We start from the raw sequence: 25,529 nt of genomic DNA on the forward strand, positions 1-25,529 counted from the left end.
AGTCTCTGCCAAGCTGAATGCAACTGTCATGTGTTTCCAAATCTGGGGAGAAATGGAGTCTAGTTTTCACATATTGAAATGAATATCCAAAAATCAATCTGCAACACAGGGCGGTATCACTAACCCTCCCCCAAATGAACAAAATCAAACTTGAAATGTGAGAACCCAAATTCTGATCCTTTTATTGCAGAAAAAAATAAGAGAAAAATAAAAATGCCATTATATCATATATATGGAAATAGAAAGAGACTTGTGCTTAATGCATGCTTTCCCCCTTCTCTAGAAATAGCAGTCCACATTCCACATTTTCAGCAACTCTGTGCTGTGACTGTATTAAAGCAGAGATCTGTAAATATACACACTTATTCACCTAGTGATGTACAGGCCTACTCTTTGCTTCAACGGCACTCAACGTGGTTATACTTCTCTTGTTGAAAGTAAATCTATAATTCATGGATGACCAGCACAGCAGATTCAGATGTCTGCCCATTAACAATGCGGATCCTTTCTGGACCTTATAGGAGCTGATTAATAGCTAGAATATCCAATATTTGTACTGTAAGTAGGACTAGGTTGCTGGGGCACAGGATCTGTGGCAAGCAATGTCAATCTGTGAGAGGTTAAATTAATAATAATATAGGAAGGACTAGGTCATTTTTCTTGGTGTGGTCCAAAATATCACTGGTTTGAAGGACAACTAAGATGTTTGTGTGTAAATGGTTTCCAAGAATCAGTTCATCTTCTCTCCTCAAATTTTACTTTTCCCTTCCTGAACCATCTTACCCACACACCTGGCATTGGGGCAGGTATGCTGGCCAGCTGTTCTATTGCTGCTGTTTCTGCTGCAGCTTGCTTGGAAGAAAAATCTCGCTGAGTTTCAAGAGCTCTTACTTCCTCGTAAGCATGCAGAGGATTGCAGCCTTCAGATATCAAATGGATTTGCAAGGAAAAGCAAGATGAGACTTGACACCTGGGGGAACATCACAGCTCCTTCTTGGACCATTAAGTCTTCCACTGAGAGCCAGTGTGGTGTAGTGGTTAAAAGCGGTAGTCTCGTAATCTGGGGAACCGGGTTCGCGTCTCCGCTCCTCCACATGCAGCTGCTGGGTGACCTTGGGCCAGTCACACTTCTCTGAAGTCTCTCAGCCCCACTCACCGCACAGAGTGTTTGTTGTGGGGGAGGAAGGGAAAGGAGAATGTTAGTCACTTTGAGACTCCTTAAAGGGAGTGAAAGGCGGGATATCAAATCCAAACTCTTCTTCTACTCTTCTTCTTCCATCTTAAATGGAGACAGAAGTCAAAGACATGCCTGGAAATTGCAATTAACAACTTTGCTTGAGAACAAAATACAAAGTGTCAGAGAGCTGCCATGCCTTCCTGGGTCGACACAGCATTTTGTCAACTAGTTGCGGGTTGAGATCTGGCCTTTATGTGTACCTGGTGATATAAATGTGTTCCTGATTAGAATTTTTTTAAAAATAAAATAGAAGTTTTATAAACCATTTGATCAGAGAGGGATCTAAACGGTGTAGGAATGAAACTGTAGGTAATGCACAACTAAGATCCACAAGCCAATTAAAAACAACATAAAACAATCATCATTAAAACAAACAAAAACAAACAGAGCTTTAAATATAGATAGATAGATGATAGATGATAGATAGATAGATAGATAGATGATAGGTAGGTAGGTAGATAACTAAATTATATGTTTCTGTAAAGGTAAAGGGTAAAGGGACCCCTGACCATTAGGTCCAGTTGTGACCGACTCTGGGGTTGTGGCGCTCATCTCGCTTTATTGGCCGAGAGAGCCGGTGTACAGCTTCCAGGTCATGTGGCCAACATGACTAAGCCGCTTCTGGCAAACCAGAGCAGTGCACGGAAATGCCGTTTACCTTCCCGCCGGAGCGGTACCTATTTATCTACTTGCACTTTGACATGCTTTTGAACTGCTAGGTTGGCAGGAGCAGGGACCGAACAACAGGAGCTCACCCCGTTGTGGGGATTCAAACTGCCGACCTTCTGATCAGCAAGTCCTAGGCTCTGTGGTTTAACCCACAGCGCCACCTGTGTCCCAATATATGTGTCTGTAGGTAAGTATAAATTATATTTATATGTCTACACACACACACATTTAGTTCACCTAGGCAGTAATGTTAGACCATTTCCTCTTCTCTCTTCTGTTCTGTCAGTCATTCAGTGCATTCATTGTCTTTGATGAAGTAATCTATGCCATGTGAAAGCCTAGGCAATTTTACATCATTAGAACTTCATCCAGTAAACCTATCAAGCTTACCTATGTTTCTGCTATGACTAGGATCAACAGAGAAGCAACTGCTGGTCTCTCCCTTTTTCCTGGTGTTCTCGCTATCATTTCCAGCCCATTTCCCCCCTCATATATTTCCTGTCTATGATGCACTTTCTCCTAGCATCACTTCAAAGCCATTTCATCTCTTTTAGCTATGCTTCCCCATTATTACCATTTATTTCCCTGCTGGCTGTATATTTGCTTCTCCACAGATTGTGAGCTCGCTGCCTTCTTGGATCCAAAGATCCTGCTGTGGGAGTGCAGTATATTTCCTCTTGTGCAGGTGAGATTCCCGAGACCGCACTTGCTCCATCTGTAGCAAAATGTGGCCCCCCTAAAGCTGCTGGGAAGGAACCCCCAACCACCTGCGGCCAGTTTTGAAGGTGCAGTGCAGTTATGGAGAAAGGGTTAGCAACCTTACTCTTACCGAATACTTACTTTGGATTGGAGCACTTGAATCATGCAATCCTGTGCAAACACAGTGTGTTTGACATCCTCAGAATCTCAGCTTCCTAGATAGATAGATAGATAGATAGATAGATAGATAGATAGATACGGGACGTGGGTGGTGCTGTGGTCTAAACCACAGAGCCTAGGGCTTGCCGATCAGAAGGTCGGCAGTCTGAATCCCCGCGACAGGGTGAGCTCCCGTTGCTCTGTCCCAGCTCCTGCCAACCTAGCAGTTCAAGAGCACGTCAAGTGCAAGTAGATAAATAGGTACCACTCCGGCGGAAAGGTAAACGGCGTTTCTGTGCACTGCTCTGGTTCACCAGAAGTGGCTTAGTCATGCTGGCCACATGACCTGGAAGCTGTATGCTGGCTCACTTGGCCAGTAAAGCGAGATGGGCACCGCAACCCCAGAGTCAGCCACGACTGGACCTAATGGTCAGGGGTCCCTTTACCTTTAGATAGATAGATAGAGTGGTACCTTGGTTCTCAAAATGAATCTGCTCCGGAAGTCCGTTCCAAAACCAAGGCGCGCTTTCCCATAGGAAGTAATGCAAAATGGATTAATCCATTCCAGACTTTTAAAAACAACTAAAACAGCAATTTAACATGAATTTTACTATCTAACGAGAACATTGATCCATAAAATGAAAGCAATAATCAATGTACAGTACTATAAAATAAATAAGACAGTGTTGTAGATGGCTTTTGTCCATTTCCGCAGTCACACAATCAATCGATCAGTAACAGGAAAAGCCTCAAAAACAAAAAATGCCAAATAAATAGCAAAAACAAAAGCACCAAATATAAGCTCCAAATATCACCTCTGAACACCGCAATCAGAAACAATGCAGGATACTAAATTTTCCATCGAACGCCTTGACCTGTCGCTGTCCCACATACCTCCCAAAAGCTGCCTTTGAGGATTGCAGCACTCTTAGCAAGAACAGTGAATATGGCACAGACGTTGCAGCAGATACTTAGAGCAAGATCTGTGAAATTCAGACCTTTGCTTTGCACGAGGAAAAGCACTTTCCCCTAGTGCAAAGCCAAGTCGCCATTGGGTACAACCCAGTTGCTAGTCCCTGTGGCTTGAATATAATCTTGGATGGTGTTTTTCAAATGCTTGCTGAAGTATCCCAAAGCAAGTGGTGATCTTTACTTCACTGATCGGTGAGCAGGACTTCCATTTTTTGCTTAGCTCCTTACCCTTCCTCATGCGTGAACAAATTCTGCGCAACAGGCCAACACAAGCAATTTTGCTTGATTTGCATAGTTTTACAGGTCCCCAAATTCGGGTTCCCTTGATGCAAACATTTTTAAAGTTTATTTTATTTTTTCTTCTGTGCTCCAGACACAATCCAGATCATATCCAAGTAGTGACCCAGGACCGACTAAATGCATGTTTTATTTATTTTATTCATGGCATTTGCATGCCATTACATAGCAGCAAGTTCTCTGGGCAGTTTCCAATACATAAATGAAAAGCTGCATAAATACATTGAAAACAAAATCCACCACAGTGCTAAAGCTAAAACACACAGCATTCATTCTATAGGAGTTGGAGGATCAATTTGAGGTGGGGTTGGAGACACCCTGTATTACCCCTTCTAGCACGCATTGGCCTAGTGCCTGTTGGCTGAATAATAGATTTTAGCAGCGGCCTTTCATCTTTATTACACCAGGTGATTTACCAGTTGGCTCCTTACCTCTCTCGCCCTGACCTAGCCACTGTGATCAATGCGACGGTCACCTTCAGACTGGATTATTGTAACTCGCTCTACGTGGGGCTGCCCTTGAGACTGACCCAGAAACTCCAGCGGGTGCAGAATGCTGCAGCGAGACTCCTTACGGGGTCTTCGCTGCGAGATCACATTCACCCGGTGCTATACCAGCTGCACTGGCTCCCGGTGGAGTACAGGATCAGGTTTAAGGTGCTGGTTTTAACCTTTAAAGCCCTATATGGCCTAGGACCCTCGTACCTACGGGACCGCCTCTCCTGGTATGCCCCACAGAGAAACTTACGGTCTTCAAATAAAAACATCTTGAAGGTCCCAGGCCACAGAGAAGTTAGGCTGGCCTCAACTAGAGCTAGGGCTTTTTCGGCTGTGGCTCCGATCTGGTGGAACACTCTGTCACAAGAGACCAGGGCCCTGCGGGACTTGACATCTTTCCGCAGGGCCTGCAAGACAGAGCTGTTCCACCAGGCCTTTGGCCAGGGCACAGCCTGACTCCCTCCCTCGGCAATCTTCACGAAGCTCTGGCCCAATGGTTGCCAGTGGCTTGAATTAATTAATTTTATAACGAATGATTTTAGACTGTTGTTTATGCTGTACTTTTGTACTGTTTTATTGCTGTTAGCCGCCCTGAGCCCGGCTTCGGCTGGGGAGGGCAGGATATAAATAAAATTTATTATTATTATTATTATTATTATTATTATTAAACTTTGGGGGGGGGTTAAACAAATACAAACACAATAGTCACGAAACACCCATCTGTACAGCTAACGCTCAAAAGGACTATTAAAGGCATAACGAATAGATTCGCCTTCCAAGAAACGTGGACCCCTTTCTCTAAGCATGTTAATGATTTCCCTTTTAATGCACAGAAACAAGCTTGCTCTGAACCTTTGCCACAAATTAGTTATGGAAGAAACTTTGGCTTCCTTGGGAGTTGGGCTCTTTGAGCAGAGAATCCCATAATCAAGGCTGTCCTGATACTGTCTTAAGCGAACCTATTATCATAGTAATGTCTTCTTCAAAGCCTTCAGACATCATTACTCCATTAGGAAAAAAATTAACATATTTCAGCTGATAAGCTTCTGGCACGTGTGGGTTATACAGGGCAGGCAGGGAGGGAGCAGAGAAACCAGCAGCAATGCCTTTGTGGAACTTTTACTAGTGAAAGGTGACTGCCACCATCAGAGGAAACAGGGAAAGAGAGAAGCCATAATTAAGGCGCCACATTAACTTGTCCTAACTATGGGAAAGTTGACATTAAATATACGTTATCACCGTTACGACGTTTACAGAAAGATCTTTCAGATTTTTATTAGCAAAAGTGAGGAGGAGGTTTTTAAATGCTTTGTGTGGTTTTTTGTTTTTTTTTGGTAAGATCATGAGTTGCAAACCTGCACATTATATTTGAGACCTTATATCGCAGATCCTCCAAGTGTCCCTATTTTATAGATGTCCTGGATTTACAGAAGCCATCCCGGTTTCTGATTTGATCCCAGAATATCCTGCTTTTCCTTAGGATGTCCCCATTTTCGTCAGATAAATGTTGGAGGGTATGGAGTTATGGGACCCCTGAGCAAGGAGAAAGTAATTACACAACCTTTAGAAGACATCTGCAGGCAGCCCTGTTTAGGGAAGGTTTTTTAAATGTTTTATTATGTTTTTATTTATGTTGGAAGCTGCCCAGAGTAGATGGGGCAACCCAGTCAGATGGGCAGGGTGTAATCATCATCATCACCATCATCATAGTTGCTGTTGTTGTTGAATAGGATGTGCCTATTTTCATCAGAGAAATGTTGGAGGGTACGATACTGATTTTATTCCATTTTAAACAGCAGCAGCAGCATCACTCTCCAGGAGTGTTTTAGCTTCAGTTCATTGTGAAATTAGGAGCAAGGGACCAGCTAACTCACAAGAGTGTTTTAGCAGTGAGAAGAGATGAAGATGGGGGCAACCCACAAGTTTGATGAGGGTTGCTGAGAATTCTGCTTGGGATGCCCAGTGAGGGTTATGCACCTTGTCTGACCTGTATAAGGTAGTTTCCTATTTGTCTGCCTCACTCTGTAGTCTCTTTCCTGAATGGCAGTGGTTCTCCATGCTCTCAGGCCAAGGTCCTTTTCATCACCTGCTATCTCATCCTTTTCACTGAAGATACCCAACATTGACTGTGGGATCTTCTGCATACAGTAGTGGTCAGCTGGGTGAAGCTGCAGTACTTGCCTGACCTCCCATCCCCAGCGTTGCTGTGGCTTACCAGGATGCTGTGGTCTACAGCATGGTCAGTGTGGTGCAAATGCACCAGCAGAGCTAACCTCGTACTCCTGCCAGTGTGCTTCCACCATGACTTTGCTACCACCTCCTGCTTCTTTCCCAGTAAGCCACACCAACTGGTGATGGGAGGTTAGGTAAGTGTCTCTACCCTGCCCCATTGATCACTGCTGTCTGCATTAAAAACATGTGCTCTGTCACTGAGCTACGGCCCCTTCATTGATTTGTAAGTTGTTGGGTTTTTTTCAATTCCTCTTTATTAGCATTTTACAACAGAAATACTTTCTTAACATGAAATCACAATGTAAAATTTCGGTTTTCTTGTTAATGAACATGCAATTCTAAATCATAATAAAGAAAAACAAAGATATATTCTTATTCATTGGATTCATTGATATTCTAATTATCTCCCCTTCTTACTTGGGTCTTTTAAAGTTCTTGGTTGAATTCATATCATGATAATTCTAGGTTGTTGGTAACCAACTTTTTCACTACTATTTAATGTTTCTCATTACAAAAGTTAATCTAAACCAGTCAAAAATTTTCAAGAGTTGGCAACTTACAAATCAACAAAATAACAACAACAAAAAATTCCATTGATTTGTAAGTTGCCAACTCTTGAAGCAAACTTTTAGACACCAGGTGTCTGGAGCCCAAAGTAGATAGGGTGATGCAGTCAAATGGGCCCAGCATGGCTTGGCTTGAAGGAATCCAGCACAAAAGGTACAAATATTCAGCCATTTCATTTCATTTCATTTCACTTTTAATGTGTTTACTGCCTTTCTATATTACTACAGTGGTAGCTTGGTTTACCAACTTAATCTGTTCCGGAAGTCCATTCTTTTTTTTTTTTTTTTTTTAAATAATATTTATTGATAATTTCAGGATTACAAGAAAAATAAAAAATAAAAAACAACAACACTACAATACAAAAAAAGAAAAAAAATAAATAAAAAAAGAGAAAAGCACAAACTGTACGACAATACAGCAAAAGAAAATAAAGAAGAAGAAAAAAAATGGAGAAAAAAAACACAGATCCCAAATTGCATATCCATAATTTCCATTTGCTTGTTTCATTGACCTCCTCACACCTCCCTTTTTGTATTCTAGTTTGATAATTATTTCAGCAAATTCTTTCCATCTTTCTCAATTTTTGTTATAAAATTTATCTTAACAATTTAACCTAATAATTAACTCAACAAATCCTTTCCATCTTTCCCCATATTCTGTTATTCAAATTATCTTAATTTATTTAACCTTATCTTACCCCTATGTACCTTAAGACTTATATCTTAGTTTTCAAATATACATAGCTCCTGATAACATTTCTGCTGGAGTCATATAGTTTCATTCCCACATTTTCCCTAATATTCATTAAGCTGATTCTAAAATACGAAATTCCCATTATAAATTCTCTTTCAATCACCATCCAGCGTCTCTTCTTCCTGGTCTCGGGTCGTGTCAGTCCTTACTGTCCATTCCATCTAGTCCATCAACCTGGAAGCCTTATGTCCGAGGCCCTTAAGTCTCTTCCATGTCCCTTCTGCAATTCTTCTTCATCTTGTTTGTGCTTGCCCTTTTCCTTGTCTTTTGTTGGTCTCTGTCTTAGTTTCTTTCCTTTCTCATTGAGGAGTAGTTCTCTGGGGAATTCCAACCCAAAATTGTCTCCATCACCCTTCATCCAGCTCGCCCATTCCCCACAGTCCCACTCCCCACAGTCCTCGATATAATCCAAAATGTATTTGAAATCAAATTTCAAGATCTCTCCAAAGCTAGGAATCTCCTCATCTCCAGACTCCCCTTGGCCCACTCCAATTTCAATCTTCAATAACAGCGGCTTATGCTCCTGTAGGGCCTCGGGTCTCTCCATTTGTACTATTTGAGGTGCAGCCGCATCCTCCTCCATTGTCATCTGCACTTGCCCAGTCAGTACAAATTCATAGGTTGGTTCCTGACTGATTTCTGTATCAATGTTCCCTGTTTGTCCACAGTTATCAACCACAACAGTCAAATCCATTTTCTCATTCATCAAGTCCATCTTCTCATGCATCTGTTCCAGCAAAGCATTTGTCTTGCATAGAGCAAGCACCCAGTCTCCCTCCCAGCTCATCTTTGTTCAAGGTCAGAAAAGACTGTTCCCACAGTCTTAATCTCACAGATGTTGGGTCTCAAATATCCTACAACAACAATTTAGCAAGCTCCCTCTAGAGGAGACAAACTATTTGTATCCATTTTTTTTTTTAAGACAAAGGAAAGTTACTTTCATTTTTCAGATATTTCAGATGTTTTTCAGATATTTTGTTTCTTTAAAATGCAAAAGGCAACATTAGAATCCACTTGTTTCTCTTCATTAGCTATCTGTCAAAATATTACGTTCACAGTCAATGAACCTCTCCAACAGTTTCTGTCTCTGACACCCCGTTCCCAGGTTAGAGACGGTGGAAACTTATCCTTCTTCACTCCCTCTCCTGCCAGGGTTAAACAGAGTCCCCCCCCCTTTTCTCCTGCTTCCAAGGGGGGTTTCAGTAGTTCTGAATGAAGGAACTTTAGTCTTTTTTGACAGCTCCCGGCTTTAGCTTGCAAAATTTTTGCTTTAGTCTATATACAAAAAAGCGGAAGGCGGAATTCCTGTTTGCACCTTCCCGCTTCGATACCAAATTAAACAATGTCTTGATCCAATTTTCTGTTTCTACTCACGGGTACTTGTTTTAAATCCAATTGTCCACAGGAAAAAGTCAGCGCTCTCTGGCAATGGCTGTGCGGCTTCACTCCGTGAAAGTAGCAGTCAGTTCGTAGCACCGCGCTTCTCACCCCATTTCGCTCCGGAGCCCCTAGATGGGATTCCCCGCGAGTAGGGGGGCGCTTCTGGTGCCCTGCCGAACCCCACGTTCCCAGGCTTCCTCCGCCTGGGATTTCTAGCGGGTCCCCACCTTCGCTGTGGCGGGAAGACCTAGTTTCCACGGAGCCCGTTCCTCTGGTCGGAAGAACTCCGCCATTCACCAATGGCGCTGACCCGGAAGTCGGAAGTCCATTCTTAAACCAAAGTGTTCTTAAACCAAGTCGTGCTTTCCCATAGCAGCGGGGGACTCAATTTACACACAATAGGAAGCAGAACATGTTCTGCTTCCAAGGCAAAGTTCATAAACCTAAACACGTACTTCCGGGTTTGCAGCGTTCTTAATCCAAGTTGTTCAAAAACTAAGCTGTTCTTAAACAAAGGTATCGCTGTATACAGAAGGCAGTTTACAAGCTGAAGAAACAACAAAGATTGCACACCTTTTCAGATGCACACAATGAAAGAATCCTTTTCTCCCTTGTTTGATTATTTTTGGTTCGCTTGTTTTTTGGTTGGTTAACAAGCCTATTCCCTATAACTCTCAACAAAGCCTGTTTTCCAGGGGGTGAGCTAGCCAGTGCTATATAAACCTGTAGGGACATGGGTGACGCTGTGGTCTAAACCACCGAGCCTCTTGGGCTTGCTGATGTAAGGTTGGTAGTTTGAATCAGTGCTACAGGGTAAGCTCCCATTGCTCTGTCCCAGCTCCTGCCAACCTAGCAGTTCAAAAGCATACCAGCGCAAGTAGATAAATAGGTACTGCTGCTGTGGGAAGGTATATGGCATTTCCGTGCAATCTGGCTTCTGTCATGGTATATCATTGTGCCAGAAGCGGTTTAGTCATGCTGGCCACATGACCCGGAAAAGCTGTCTGCATACAAATGCCAGCTCCCTCGGTCTGAAAGTGGAAACGAGTGCCGCACCCCATAGTTGAATTTGACTGTACTTAGCCATCCAGGGGTCCTTTACCTTCTTACCTTATATAAACCTGCATTACTTACTATTTTGGCCTCTTCATTTCATTGGTTGACACTCACCCAGCCCAGGAAGCAGTGGACGTGAATTAGAAGACAGCCACATGGGGAGTGTTGGGTTTTGCGGTTGGGAGGGAATACTTCTGAGCCAGTTCAGGTTTTTTCTCCATTTCTCAAACACGGGAAACGCTAAAGCCTATTTAAGTGTTCAGATCAGAAGAGTACAAGATTGCTCCTTCCACAAAGGCGGGTGGGGAGTTTACGGAAGAAAGGGGGGAAGGGGGGGGAGAGAGAGAGGAGTCTGTAATTTTCAGTTGCAAAACTAGAGTGGTGCTTTCTGGACGACCAGATACCTTTCTGGCAACTCAAACTGGATACCACAATAATGAGAAATTCCAAAGAAAGCAGCTGTTTGTTTTAGGGGAGATAGAGAAGATAAGCTGGCATTTCATATTGATCCACTTTCTGTTTAGTGAGAGCATGAGCTTTCAAGCTTCACAGATCATTTGTTATCCACTCTGACTCTCGGGCCTCTGGAGCCAACACAGTTGCCAAAAGTTCAAAATAAAGTCTTAAGGTACAGTGCTATGGGATGGTGATGTCCAGTAATGTACGGCAGCCCTAGATGCTCAGCAGTGCCTAGTCACTTTTGCACTGGGGCTCTGCTTAATGGTCTCATTTTTCAGGGTGAAATTCAATGGTGGGTGGGATTGCCACAATCATTCTTCCCAGAACACCCCCCCCCCCTTTTTTTCCTGGCCATTTATGTATTTATTTGCCACACGTGCAAAGCAGAAGTTAAATGTTCGTAAGTTGTGGGCTTACTGTAACAAAAGCAGGCAGATGGAGATGAGAGAGAGGAATCACTATTTTTATTTTTATCCTGTCCATCTGACTGGGCTGCCCCAGCCACTCTGGGCAGCTTCTAACAAATATAAAAGCATAATAAAACATCAAACATTAAAAACATCTGTAAACAGGGCTACCTTCAGATGTCTTCTAAAAGTCAGATAGTTGTTTATTTCCTTGACATCTGATGGGAGGGCATTCCACAGGGAGGGCGCCACTACCAAGAAGGCCCTCTGCCTGGTTCCCTGTAACCTCATTTCTCTCAGGGAGGGAACCACCAGAAAGCCCTCGGCGCTGGACCTGAGTGTCTGGGCTGAAGGATAGGGGGTGGAGATGCTCCTTCAGGTATACTGAGCCAAGGCCATTTAGGGCTTTAAAGGTCAGCACCAACACTTTCAATTGTGCTCGGAAACGTACTTGTTTTCATTTCCAAATTGATGAGTAACAGGTGGAATGGAGAGGTGCAAAAAGAGGAGGTGAAAAGCATTTTCACATTTGGAGACGGTGTGGTGCAATGGTAGGAGTGCTGGACTAAGACTAGGGAGATCCGAGTTTGAATCCCGACTCAGCCATGAAGCTTGTGACCTTATGCTGGTTACCCCTTCTTAGTCTAACCTACATCACAGGGTTGTTATGAGGACGAACGGGGGGGGGGGGCACACTGAGTACCTTAAAGGAATAGTGGGATAACATATAATGAATAGATAAAAGCTAAAATAAATAAATTCCAAGCTTTCTCTCCTGTGTGGCATGTGAAGTTAGCCTAAAATTAATACATCAGTAAATGAAATTTCATATATCAAATTAATTGTGTGTTGTTCTTCGCAAACCACAAGGCATCACATGCCTGCGAACATGGCCTCAGTCACTTTCAAAATTAGTTTCAAACTTTGCAAAAGAAATGTCATGCGTAGTTTATTAACAGAGAATGCTCATTAGAATGTCAAACAGAAACTTGCTTTCAGGGAAGCAAAAATATGAGGACTGCCAAGCTGAGCTGCTAAATTTAAAGTGTCTCTTTTGATTGTCAACACTAGACAGAATCTCTCTCTCTCTCTCTCTCTCTCTCTCTGGCACATTCATATAACAGAAGCTCTCATTTTCTGTTTACCCTGCCGCCGCCCTCAAATCCCCTCTTTTCATGTTATTTTGGAAGCGATTGCATTAGAGACACATTTTGAAGTATTCAGCAACCCCACAAAAATGTAAATGAAAAAAACCACAGTTGGGGAAAACATTCATGTGATTATTTCAGATGAATCAATTGTATCTTAGAGCACCTTAAACACTGATACAATTTAGAGATTTATTTATTTATTTTTAAAGAGTGCATTCTCCATATAATTGTATAGCTTGGATCGTTCCTTCCTCAGCTACCTTTTTGCATGAGGGCAGCATGCAAATAAGCTCCTGACCAATTCATCCAGAATAAAAGGATGCGATCTTAGAGATAGTTCCTTAGCACTTAAGGAGGTGTGAAATGGACAGCCGAATTCACATGAGGGATCATCAGATTAATCTGGAGGCGAAATCTATGCATTGAATATAGGAGGCAGAGAGGCTTAAAAACACAAGCACAAAAAGCAAGGAAAACATCTCTTCCTTTTTACCATACTCTAAATAACATGGGGTTTTGTTTTTAAAGGCTTGCATACTTTATGGCTTAATTAATCCATTTTAAATGGCAGTGACATGTGAAAGGTGATTTAATCTGCATATGGGGGTTTCAAAATATGAAAGTGATTTTATTTCTTAGTTTTTTCAAATAATATTTTGGGATTGAGACGCATGAGCTACAACCACGGAAATATTGGTCAGCTATTAAACCTTAAGACAGGCATCCCCAGACTCAGTCCTCCAGCTGTTTTGGGACTACAATTCCCATCATCCCTGACCACTGTTTGCTAGGGATGATGGGAGTTGTAGTCCCAAAACAGCTGGAGGGCCAAGTTTGGGGGTGCCTTGCAAATCTCCCTTCTTAGCGAAGGTGATGAGGAGGATCGTGGCAGGGCAACTGCAGACATTCTTGTATAATACAGATTATTATCTAGTCCAATTCCAATCTGGGATTAGGCCTTGTCATGGGACCAAATTGGCCTTGGTCAAGATAGGTGACTTTTATTGGGAATGGCGCAAAGGGAATATGACCTTGCTCTTTATTCTCAATCTCCCTGCAACTTTTGATTCATTGATAGGTGGAAAACAGGGTCCTTAAAAGGTCCCTTGATAGCTGGAAAACAGGGAGATGGTCAGATTTTATTCCTGCTTACCACCTAACAGGGAATCTGTGTGTGTTTCGCTTACGGATGGAGGTGGACTTGAGTTTTTCCTGTTTCCATAAATGGGGAGTCAGCCATTCTTATGTGCCTTGTTCGCAACAGCCCTTGTTGTAACCTGATACCTCTACAGTGTTGTGGAATTTAGCCACTTTGAGGCTTGTTGTCTAGCAGAGACCAATAACCAGGCAACAGGTAGCAAAAATAAAGAGTTTTATTCTTGTACAAGAATGGTGTCTCATCCACCTCGTGGTGCGGACAAGAGACCCCACATGCTTTTCTGGTTTCCCACAAAACAGCCTCCAAGTTACCCAGCTGCAAGCATCCCCATCTCCACTTCTCTCCCAAATCACCTTTATGCAGAAATTATCAGCAACCTTAACTATGTATTTTGGGGATTTTCTGCTACATCTCCCTGCCCCCCACTTAAACCTGCCTAACTTCCTTTGTTAAACCTAGCTCAACCACAAACTTCATCCGTCACCTTTTGGTTAAGCAAGTTTCCTATTCTTGCCTGGAACAAGGTGTTCGGAGATGCATCTCTTAGTAAAGGTAAAGGTAAAGGAACCCCTAACCATTAGGTCCAGTCATGGCCGACTCTGGGGTTGCGGCACTCATCTCGCTTTACTGGCCAAGGGAGCTGGTGTACAGCTTCCGGGTCATGTGGCCAGCATGACTAAGCCACTTCTGGCGAACCAGAGCAGCGCACAGAAACGCCGTTTACCTTCCCGCCGGAGCGGTACCTATTTATCTACTTGCACTTTGATGTGCTTTCGAACTGCTAGGTGGGCAGGAGCAGGGACCGAGCAACGGGAGCTCACCCCGTCGCGGGGATTTGAACCGTCAACCTTCCGATCGGCAAGTCCTAGGCTCTGTGGTTTAACCACCCGTAGCTTCAGTATTATTTCTGCTTTAGCCAATTTCTCCTGACCAAAGTGCCTCCATTTTCCAACACACTTCCAATACTATTGCACCTTTGAATGTCTTCCACCTTCTCCCAAATTCTGCAGATGCAGACACATGGTGTTACCAATATCTTCTCCCCAACCCCATACTTTGTGCACCATCTGGTCTGATAAAGAGGTACTGTACATGGAATTCAAAAGCTTCCATACTACTTATCATTTATACCAGGGGTGGCCAACTCCTTTCAGAATTAAAAACTGGCAGTGATCTACCCCTGTTTTGGCACCTCAAAGTTGAGCTGCTTTTTTTTTTTTTTAGCAGGGGGATTTCCATTTTTGGGGAGGTTAAAAGGCAAGAGACAAAGGAGTATAGTCACTCACAAAAAGATCACTGTGGATCAAAAGAGCAGCACAGACAAAGTTTTGTGGTGTAATGGTTCAGAGTGGTAGACTCGTAATCTGGTGAACCGGGTTCACTTCCCCGCTCCTCCACATGCAGCTGCTGGGTGACCTTGGGCTAGTCACACTTCTCTGAAGTCTCTCAGCCCCACTCACCTCACAGAGTGTTTGTTGTGGGGGAGGAAGGGAAAGGAGATTGTTAGCAGCTTTGAGACTCCTTAGGGTAGTGATAAAGCAGGATATCAAATCCAAACTCCTCTTCTTCTTCTGTCTTCCCTTCCAGAGATCATACAACAATGGAGGCTGGGGCGAGGGGGCGTGGCAGGAGTCAGTTTTAGCGACGCTAAGGAAAGGGAGCCAGAGATCGACTGTGATCTACCAAAACCTCTCAGGGATCTACCAGTAGATCGCGATCGACCTGTTGGACATCTCTGATTTATATGACCCATTAATGCATATGGACCTGTGCTAAGTGAAATAGGGGCAGAGCAGAGAGAGAGAAGGCCTGTAATCTGCACATTCCTCCCAAAAGTGCTGGGTATGGATTTTGCATTTATTTTACATACCCCATGATGTGTCACTGCTAAGCAGCAAATGACCTTCCTTGCATTTTTAGAAGGGTGTACCTTGATATAAGATGGACACCCCGGGTAGGGTTATTTTGCCTCCCCTCCCTCTGCTGATGGGAAGCATCCTAGAGAAGTGGTCTGAGGTAATCTAAATGTCATTATGTGGACTTAGTTCCTTGATGTATCGGTCAAGCTGAACACAGTAGCTCCCATTTATCAGCCTGTGATTCAGAAGTCTAGTAGGTCCAAAGGGTTGCTGTAGTACTAATCAGCTGATACCCACAATTTGTATCAAGTCTGTCATTGCAAGGTCGCTGCTGGGAGGGAGCAGGCAGTCAGTGGGAGGGCCTGTGACCATCTCGCGGGATGGCAAAATGCAATAGCAAAAACGTCAATTTACACCCTGTCTTTGGAGAACGTGTGAAAAAATGTATATTCAGACAGAGGAGTTATTTTTTCTGGCTAACCCAGATACAGACTTATTTTGTGTGTGTGTGTGTGTGTGTGTGAGAGAGAGAGAGAGAGAGAGAGAGGCTAATCCTAAACAATATTAAATAGAGCAAGGTTGATTTAAATGTGACTCGCATCCAAGTAAACATATTTAGGGTCTGATTCTCAGCGTGGGTATCCGAGCTTTGATGTTCAACAGAGCATTTCACTGTCATCCTCTATCATTGATTATATACAACGGAAATGTCAATTGCTTTACAGTGACTATGAAGGTGGAGTCCAATAATAGGATATTGTTCTCTATATTCGGCTTGTTTGTTCAAAATTTATATTCCTCCTTTTAGCCTATTTCCCAGGTCAGTAAAGCGGCTTATGAAATAGAGAAGCCATGTTCTTACTAAGGATTCTAGCCAGCCTAGGATGCTCCAATCCACCCCTGATTTTCTGAATGCTCAAAGTGCAATCCTGATGTACTCCCAGGTAAGGATTGCTAGTGAATCACCAAAAAAGGCTGAAATCCTGAACAGATTTGCCTGAGAGGAAGCCCCACTGAACACAGTGGAATGTACTTCCATGTAAGTGCATAGAAACGGGTTATAAAGATGTCATCAGCAATAAAACACCCACAGGCCAAAAGTAGTATGGCTTTTAGTTTGGGAATCCTAGGTACCGTGTGTTTACCAGAAGTGACTCCTGTTGATGAGACTTGTTCCCATGTAAGTGGGTACAGGATTCCAGCCTTAAGCCCAAAGGAGGCCCCCAACCCATTCACAGGTCCTTGTATGACCAGTGGCAACAGTTGGTCCTGGTAAGTATTAACCACTCTCAATTCCAACCTGATTATTGCCATCTGCCCAGATTTTCACTTGTCTGAATTAATTTTAAGGTGTATTTTAATTAACTGATGTCTGTTTTTATGCATATTGTGTTGTTTTTATGAGGTTAGCCGCTCTGAGCCCAGCCTCGGCCGGGGAGGGTGGGATACAAATAAAATTATTATTATTATTATTATGACTGCCAAAAAGTACAGTGGTACTTCAGGTTAAGTACTTAATTCATTCCGGAGGTCCGTACTTAACCTGAAACTGTTCTTAACCTGAAGCACCACTTTAGCCAATGAGGCCTCCTGCTGCTGCCGCACTGCCAGAGCCCGATTTCTGTTCTTATCCTGAAGCAAAGTTCTTAACCTGAAGCACTATTTCTAGGTTGGCGGAGTGTGTAACCTGAAGCGTATGTAACCCGAGGTACCACTGTATATGGAGTGAGTAGCACCTTAATCCCAGTTCCTTGAAATGCCCCCCATTCCTTTTACCACGAAGCAACTTGTTGCCATTCAGGGAAACAATATTTAGAAGAACTGCCGTGTGCCAGGTGGAAAGTGAAACAAATTAGCTGAACAAGGTGACTGGAATTAGAGAAAGGGAAAAGTTCATTTCTCCTCTTTCATCACTCGGCTGCCTGACATCTAATTACTTCTAGAATTACCTCAGTGACTTTCAATCAAAGGCTGACTGGGATTATCCCACAAACCTCAACCATGTCAGTTTATGAAGGTTTCTACATATTTCAGACACACACACACACACACACACACACATCCCCCCAATAATTAAAATAAATAATGCTCTCAGCTACAGTGCTCTGCCCTTGTAACAATTCCTGCATCAGACATTGCCTTTCTAGAGTAGGTTTTCCTACTCGCATTTCAGAGTTAAAGCACGACACATTCCTGGCCTATGCTCTTTTTCTTTTTTCTTTTTTAAATAAATTTTTATTAGTTTTCAATATAATCATACAATTTTATCCAAATTTTACCTAATTTTAACAAAATACAAATTTTGGACTTCCTTCAACTTCTCTGGTAATCATCCATTTTTACCCTTCAGTACGCATTCCTTTATTTGCATTGCCATTTGTCTTCCCTTCCTTTTCTATTTACTTACAGCAATACCTCTTAAAGTTTTACAGTGCTTCTTGAAACCCCATTAGCGTTACTTGCACCTCACATATATTTTTCAGATAATCTGCAAATTTTCCCCAATCCTCGATGAACTTTTGATTTCGGGCATATCTTATTTTCCCGGTCAGTTTGTCCAGTTCCGCATAGTCAGTCAATTTCATTCTCCATTCTTGAATCGTCGGTATTTCCTCTTGTTTCCATTTCTGAGCCAATAGGATTCTTGCTGCCGTAACTGCATACTGGATAAGTTTATAGTCTTTTCTTCTTATATCTTTTCCTGTAATCCCTAGAAGAAAGGCTTCTGGTTTCTTCACAAAAGTGTATTTTAACATTTTTTTTCAATTCATTATATATTGCTTCCCAGAAACTCTTTACTTTCTTACATTCCCACCACATGTGGTAGAATGTTCCCTCTTTTTCAGCTGTCTTTTACTTAGCCATTAATGCCTACAAGCATTAGTTTAGTTCCAATTTGAGGGCATTCCACAGTTCCAATTTGGAGCAAGATTTCACTGATTCGGAGTGAGAACTTGCCCAAAATGGATGTGATCTTGTCCAAAAATTTTGCCGTAGGTGGTGACATTTCTCCATCACTGATGGTGACAGGACAAGCAGGGCCCTTGTGGAGGCATGTTACCTGGGGGAATTTCTGCCTTCTGAGGCATTGGCCTCACCCTACCTAACAGCCGAGATGCTCCTGGTTTTCTTCCTTTGGCTTTGAGCAGCTTGAAGTTTCGTTTGCACCTATCGATGTAGCAAGTATGATTTCCAGATTTCCAGAACCCATTTTGTTTCAAATGTGAAAAGACAGGCACCTGGAACCTGTGAGAGTCTATCCTCAGTTGTGATTCGAGGACCCCCCCCCCCCCCGCTTGGGAATAAGAAAGACACATGGACACAGTATATTAGGTTAATGGGCTAGAAAACTTTATTGATTACAGCATGTGAGAGGTATTGGCTTAGGCATTGGATAAACAGCAGAGCTTGACTCCACCCCCTCAGGGAGGGGTGAGTCTAACAGGGGTTAACCACCAGTAGGTGGTTGATGCAAATACAACTGTAAGCTCTCCCCTGATGTCACCAGGGGTCGTGCCATGGATGGCAAGGTAAGCAAACTCCCTCCACCCAAGTTCACCACACAACCCAGCAACCGGTCAAACACTCAGCTCCCTAGGGTAACCCAGGACCTAGCGAACAATCGAACTAGACACAAAGCAGGCAAATCAACAGTCGAAATAGAGAACTACGAAGCAACTACCCAATCACACAGGCAAGAATAAAGGGGCAAGAAAAAACATGCAGCCACCCTCTCCCGCCACCAAACCTCGCAGTCAGAGTGGGTCACGTTCGCCCGCTTCGCTGTCTCCAGGAGCCTCCTTTCCTTCCGAACACCGCTCCAGCTGCCTGCTCATGGCGAAGAGAAGCTGCTGACTCAGCCTGTGCTGGATTAGTTTGCCTGCAAACCAAACGACAAAGTCTCCAAAGTCCTGACCCGATGAAACCCGGCAGCGCAATGAGGGGAAAGGGCTGCTGTGGCCGCATTTGAGCGGCTAAACCCTGCCCCCCCCCCCGAGCTTCCACCCGATTGGAGGACTGACTGGGGAGCGTGGCGCGGCAGCAATGATGGCAAGCAGGGGCCGCAACGCCCCCTGCAAAGCGTGGGAACAGCTCCAGATCACAACCCCTCCAGGAGGAGGAGAGGCTTTCTTGGCTTAGGCAGTGAATGCCAAGCACTTTACTTTTCCTATTTTTCAGATCTGCTTGTTCTTACCTGTGTATTACAGTGCTGCTGAAATGTACTTTGTAAAAGCACTGGATGTTCCGCCGTGTAGTTGTAAATTTTGCTCATGCCTAAACCTTCCAAAATATTTATAACTCCAAACAAGAAATCAGTCACTTCTCCATTCATAATGAGCATGCTTTTCATCAACCTGGCTCCTTTTCAATCCATAGCATATAAAGTTTCAAAAATCAGTTTTTCTTTAAAAAAAAAATTTTTTTGCAAGCCTTACGGACTATGAAATTCGGCCATGTATCAGCACTGAGTTTTCACACTGGATAGAGAATAATCTGGTTCTAAATGCAAACTGGTATCACTTGCTTGGGGCTACAACAAGGGTAGAAGTAAAAGCAATGCTACGATAATATTGAATACGATCTAGCACTCAAGGTGATCCATGTCTCCGCAATCCTTACAACAACCTTGTGAGGTAGAGAAGGGCAAAGTATTGTTCCCACAGTCATTCATTTATTTTATAGGCTTTTATCCCACCTTTTGATCAAACGATTCCCAAGACAGCCTTATAATAGATTACAGCAATAGCAAGAGACAAGAGCAAGCCCTGCAGCCATTATTCCAGTGTCTGGTAGCAGAGACCAGAATGTCCTCCCCTTCATTAATGCATTAATGGGGGCTGAGAGAGGATGGTTTTGCCTAAGGCCACTGGGTGAGGCCACAGCTGAGGTAATGAAGAATGAGAAAGGGGGTATTTTCCGCTCTTATTTCATACTGTTAACCACAATAGTACACCTGTCCTTCCTCCAGATATCATCAAAGTCAAGAGTGGGCATATAACTAATAAATGCTGCATGTGTGTTGAGACAGAAACCTGTTTGAAATGTGAGAAAATCAGTAACCAGATTTATTCTGAACCATGCAAGGGGGGAGGAAAAGGGGTGTGTTGTGTTGTGTTGTGTTGTGTTGTGTTGTGTTGTGTGTGTGTGTGAGAGAGAGAGAGAGAGAGAGAATGGATCAGTGTTTCTCCTTTACTATTCACTATAATCCTGTACTAGGGATGTGGGTGGCACTGTGGTCTAAACCACAGAGCCTAGGGCTTGCTGATTGGAAGGTTGGCGGTTCGAATCCCAGTGACAGAGTGAGCTCCCGTTGTTCGGTCCCTGCTCCTGCCAACCTAGCAGTTCGAAAGCACGTCAAAGTGCAAGTAGATAAATAGGTACCGCTCCGGCGGGAAGGTAAACGGCGTTTCCGTGTGCTGCTCTGGTTCGCCAGAAGCGGCTTAGTCATGCTGGCCACATGACCCGGAAGCTGTCTGTGAACAAACGCCGGCTCCCTCGGCCTATAGAGCAAGATGAGCACACAACACCAGAGTCATCCACGACTGAACCTAACGGTCAGGGGTACCGTTACCTTTATAATCCTGTACTGGTCATAGGAAGTTGCAATCTGGGAAAGCCTTAGGACATGGGTAGGCAAACTAAAGCCCAGGGGCCATATCCGGCCCAACCGCCTTCTAAATCCGGCCCGTGGGAATCAGCATGTTTTTACATGAGTAGAATGTGTCCTTTTATTTAAAATGCATCTCTGGGTTATTTGTGAGGCCTGCCTGGTGTTTTTACATGAGTAGAATGTGTGCTTTCATTTAAAATGCATCTCTGGGTTATTTGTAGAGCATAGGAATTCGTTCATTTTTATTTTTATTTTCAAAATATAGTCCGGCTCCCCACAAGGTCTGAGGGACAGTGGACAGGCCCCCTGCTGAAAAGGTTTGCTGACCACTGCCTTAGGAGTAGAGGCGAGGCCTTTGTTTTCAATGGAACCAATCCATCAATTTCAGTCGCTCTCCTTTTCTCGTCTTACATCCAGTTTGAGACATTTCAGTGCCAGTTTGTGGATTCATTTCCTTCAATTAAAATTCATCAGTATTTTAGGGTGGCTCTCTATTTTGCGAGCAACGCAGTCTCATATAATGCAGTGTTGTATATTTGGCATTAATATGTTAATTCTTCCCCACATATTGGTGGACCCAACTGAGTTTCTCCCCCCATCCTTAGATGCTAGACTTGTTTGTTTATTAGAACTCCAGGATGCAGAAGATTTAGCCTATTGCAAAAGGAAAGTACAGTCATACCTCATGTTACGTCCGCTTCATGTTACGTTCTTTCAGGTTATGTCCTGTGGCGACCCGGAAGTACCGGAAAGGGTTACTTCCAAGTTTCACCACTCGCACATGCGCAGAAGCTCAAAATGACGTCACGTGCATGCGCAGAAGCGTCAATCACAACCTGCGCGTGCGCAGACGCGCCGCTGCGGGTTGCATTCTTTTCATATTGTGAACGGGCCTCCGGAACGGATCCCGTTCGCAACCAGAGGTACCACTGTATACGCTTAAGACTAAAGAATTCTACGCCCAGGAATTTATTTTGTGCACCAGAACAGAATGCACCTCAGAGTTCTTCCACCGCAAAATCCATTCCTGGTGAAGTTTAGGGCAGCTCGGGAGTTATTTTCTGCCTGCTGATGTTAAACAACTGCGAGTCAGCAAGCCTTGCTGATCTACTTCAAGATCCAGTAGATCCAGATCTGCCTTCTGCCTGCTCCTGATCTAAGACACAGTGGAATCTCTCAGCTGATCTGGTCACTGCCCGTTGTACTGGTCATGGATCACTGCTCTTTGCAGCGAACCATCACCCTGGCAGAAATATTTGGATATTGCCGTATAAAAAGGCGCTGAAACTCGGTGAGAGAATCTTCAGGGAGAGGATCACTTGGCAAGCTACCTTGGCGAAAATGGCATCTCTTTCGTGTGCTTCACTTTTTCAATAGCACCTAAGGTCAGGTAATATACAAAGCAGCATTAATATGATTTCTGTCAAGAGAAGCTTGACTGCATTCTCAGGTTAAGGGCAGAAGGCGCATTCAGTGAGTGCTGAGCCAGGAGGGAGGGAAGCAGCGCTAAAGTGGTTCAGCTGAGGGTATGGATGGCGGGAGGAGGGAAATCATGCATTTCCCCCCAGTGTTGCGGCACATAACACAATCGCCTCTTTTTTATTTTCCTTTTCTAAAAATAAATAAATCATGAAATGGAGGCTATGTTTGGATACAGTGCTAAGCCATAAACCACGGTTATTGCTTTTTTGAAATAATTTTTACTAAAGATTTTCTTGAATTACAAAAGAACATGCAATGTCTTGTGTAGTTGAACAAATTAGCCTGTGCCCAAGCTGTCCAATGGTGCAAGCATTTTGAACTCTTCCACTTCACTCCTCCCTTCCTCCAGATGGGAAGCAAGCCATATTGTACTTAGGCTCAGGCTGCAGTCACGCGACAGTTTATTCCGTTTCCTTTACTGTTAATTTCCACGTAATATTTCGGCTTTCGCATGACGTCAAAGCCACTTCAGGGAAACGAATGGAACATAGCACACGTATAGCATTCGTTTCCAGCTTACTTGGTTCCAGAAAATATCTGAGTGCAGGCTCCTTAACCCGGAAAACCATGGGAGTAAGGTGACAAAAAAATTGACAGCAGGGCCTAAAAATAAATGGTGAAGCACAAATGTTAGCAGGTTAGTCGCTTGTGTGTATGATATCCCAAGCTGCAGGACTGAGCATGCAAGCAGGCACTAGTTTAAGATGGTTGGATTTCCGGAGTCTGTTCATGTTTGGTCATGGAGGCAGATTTCAAAGGACCAACTCACTGTCTAGTCCAGGGGTAGGCAAACTAAGGCTCAGGGGCCAGATGCGGCCCAATCGCCTTCTAAATCCAGCCCACGGACGGTCCGGGAATCAGTGTGTTTTTACATGAGTAGAATACGTCCTTTTATTTAAAATGCATCTCTGGGTTATTTGTGGAGCATAGGAATTCGTTCATATTTTTTTTCTCTTCAAAATATAGTCTGGCCCCCCAACAAGGTCTGAGCGAGAGTGGACCAGCCCCCTGCTGAAAAAAATTGCTGACCCCTGGTCTAGTCTGTCTGAAGACACCTCCCCAGAGGGAGAAGGCTCTTCGGGGATGGGAGGCAGCCCTCTCAGTATATCAGTCTGCTGTGACATGTGTCCTAAGGTATCTGAGGTGGGCTTCTGCCTTGACAGCCCAGTCGGCCCTTCTGTGTGATCCAAGCTGATGTCCCCCAGCCTGCTAGGTCCAATTCCCCTTGTTCTCCATCTTCTCCCCATTGCTCCTCCCTCTTGGACCAGCCCTATCAAATCACCTCTGCTGGGCTCATGACAGGATGCCAAATTAAACACCATCCTTATGAACCGACCTGGTAGATGTAAGTAGTATATCTGTACATCTTTGTGCCGGCAAATCCTAGCAGAGCAATTGCAGTATGCATCTTTCTTGGAGATGCACCACTTCAGTCCAAATTGTTCAAATCCCCCCTCCTGTAATTTTTTTTTTAAAAAAAGCAACATTTCAAAATGAAGGTTCCAGCTGGGTCCTAATTCTTCTATGAGCCAGGCAGCCCTATTGAGTAGTAGAGTAAATAGACTCAGCTATCCACATCTTGAAAGTGGTCCAGGTCCAGGAAGGATGGGCCATTTGCATGGAGCTATGGAAGCCATCTACAAATATCTCAAGGGCTGTCACATGGAAGATGGAGCAAGCTTGTTTTCTCCTGCTCTGGAGGCTAGGACCTGAGCCAATGGGTTCAAGTTACCACAAAGGTGATTCTGACTAAACATCAAGAAGAACTTTCTGGTGTCAGACTCCCTCAGAAGGTGCTGGACTTTCCTTCCTTGGAGATTATAAAGCAGAGTTTGGATGGCCATCTGCCATGGTAGTTGATGGTCCTCTGGGTCCCTCAGGGTCCCTTCTGTGCTGGGCCCGGGGGTAACCTGTGAAACGCAGCCCAGGTCCAGTGCAGAATCCAAAGGTTCTGCTGAGAGTCAGTCCGACAGGGCCAAGGCAGGACACGAGGCAGGAAACCAGGCAAGGACAGGTACAGGATCTCAGGCAGGATCTAGCATATAGCAATGTTGCTCCCGCAACCTGGGGCAGGGTCCGACAGCCTTTTTTCTTTGTCGGGGTAGTGGCCAGTCCTGATCCTCCAGCGACTCACCTCCCTGTCTCGCCCGAAGGCGAGCACTCCTCTTGCGAGTACTCAGTTCTCTTTTTCTCTCAGACCTCGATCTCTGCAGCTCGGGAGAGGTCGGTGGGTTACTAGACCAAGAGGCCGCCTCAGCCTCCCCTGACCAAACCGGTAGTGGAGCAGCTGTAAGTGATTGCCCAGCTGAAGGCAACAAGGTAATCCCCGCATCTGGAGCCAGGGCAGACTCAGGCCCCTGACTCAGCCCAGCTGGTGTTTGTTGCAGGGGAAACTGTGCAGACTGGGACTCTTCAGGATCAGGCCCCAGACTTGGTTCAGATGATGCCTGAGGCAAAGGATCCAGTGCAGACTGAGTCTCCTCTGGTTCTGAGTCCGAGCCCGAGTCCCAGGCCATCACACCTTGCAACTCTACAATTCTGTGATTCTATGATAGCATTCTTGTATTTGGTTTTGATGTCTCTTGTCATTTCTGTTCAGAGCACTGAAAGCTGCATTGAGCACTGTCGTGTAAATAAACCACGAAATCACCCTCATCCTCTGATCTTAACAAAACTCTTAAGTTGCCTTGCGCTTCTGTGGGCTGCATTTGGTAGCCCAGTGGGCTAATGAAATGCAAAACACCAAGGATGAAAGGATGGCATGAAATATCATAATGATGACTCAGTCGGCTCCTTTGCTTACATGAATCTTCTTCGACCAGCATGCTGTCAGTCTCCAGAAGGAAATTACGTGTTCCTGCCTATCCTTAAGACAGATCTGTG

The 25,529-nt window shown here is 44.1% G+C and overlaps 1 protein-coding gene across 1 annotated transcript in view; it reads left to right on the plus strand.

Annotated features, from left to right (window-relative positions):
• The window catches only part of TMEFF2 (transmembrane protein with EGF like and two follistatin like domains 2), a 250,317-nt gene that overhangs the window by 66,974 nt on the left and 157,814 nt on the right, over positions 1-25,529 (plus strand). The window lies entirely within an intron of this gene.

The sequence above is a fragment of the Podarcis pityusensis genome (assembly GCF_964106645.2).
Source record: "Podarcis pityusensis genome assembly, chromosome: 1".
Lineage (NCBI taxonomy): Eukaryota > Metazoa > Chordata > Lepidosauria > Squamata > Lacertidae > Podarcis > Podarcis pityusensis.